Source organism: Trichechus manatus, unplaced genomic scaffold (genome assembly GCF_000243295.1).
Source record: "Trichechus manatus latirostris isolate Lorelei unplaced genomic scaffold, TriManLat1.0 scaffold00074, whole genome shotgun sequence".
NCBI classification, from domain to species: Eukaryota; Metazoa; Chordata; class Mammalia; order Sirenia; family Trichechidae; genus Trichechus; species Trichechus manatus.
Genome location: NW_004444010.1, coordinates 5100847 through 5102074, shown reverse-complemented (window position 1 = coordinate 5102074; position 1228 = coordinate 5100847).

Genomic DNA, 1228 nt, shown 5'->3' with positions numbered 1-1228 from the left:
CCATTTGTTAAAAAGACTGTCTTTTCCCCATCTGATGGACTTTGGGCCCTTGTCGAAGATCAGGTGACCGTAGGTGGATGCATTTACATCTGGGTTCTCAATTCTGTTCCATTGGTCAATGTACCTGTCATTGTACCAGTACCAGGCTGTTTTGACTACCGTAGCTGTATAGTAGGTTCTGAGGTCAGGTAGTGCGAGTCCTTCTACTTTATTCTTCTTCTTCAATAGAGCTTTACTTATCCAGGGTTTCTTCCCTTTCCATATAAAGTTAATGATTAGTTTTTCCATCTCTTTAAAGAATGTTGTTGGTTCTTGGATCAGGATTGCATTATATTTGTAAATTGCTTTGGGTAGAATTGTAATTTTCACAATGTTGAGTCTACCTACCCGTGAGCATGGTATGTTTTTCCATTTATGTAGATCCTTTTGGGTTTCTTGCAGTAGTGATTTGTAGTTTTCTTTGTATAGGTCTTTTACATTCCTGGTTAGATTTATTCCTAAGTATTTTATTTTTTAAGGGGCTATTATAAATGGTATTATCTTCCTGATTTCCTTTTCATGGTTCTCTTTATTGGTGTATAGGAATTCAACCAATTTTTGTATGTTTATCTCATATCCTGCTACTCTGCTGAAACTTTCTATTAGTTATAGCAGTTTTCTTGTGGAGTCTTTAGAGTTTTCTATGTATAGTATCATATCATGTGCAAACAGAAACAGTTTAACTTCTTTTTTGTAAGTTTGGATGCCCTTTGTTTCTTTTTCTTGCCTCATTGCTCTAGCTAGGACTTCCAGCACAGTGTTAAAAAGGAGTGGAGATAAAGGGCATCCTAGTCTTGTTCCTGTTCTCAAGGGAAATGTTTTCAGCCTTACTCCATTAAGAATGATGTTGGCTGCTGGTTTTGCATAGATGCCCTGTATTATGTTGAGAAATTTCCCTTCTATACCTATTTTATCGAGAGTTTTTATCAGGAATGGGTGTTGGACTTTGTCGAAGGCCTTTTCTGCATCAGTTGAGATGATCATGTGATTCTTTTATTTCCTCTTATTTATGTGGTGGATTACGTTAATTGATTTTCTAATGTTGAACCATCCTTGCATACCTGGTATGAATCCTACTTGGTCATGTTGTATTATTTTTTTGATATGATGCTGAATTGTATTGGCTAGAATTTTGTTGAGAATTTTTGCATCTATATTCATGAGAGATATTGGCCCGTAATTTTCTTTT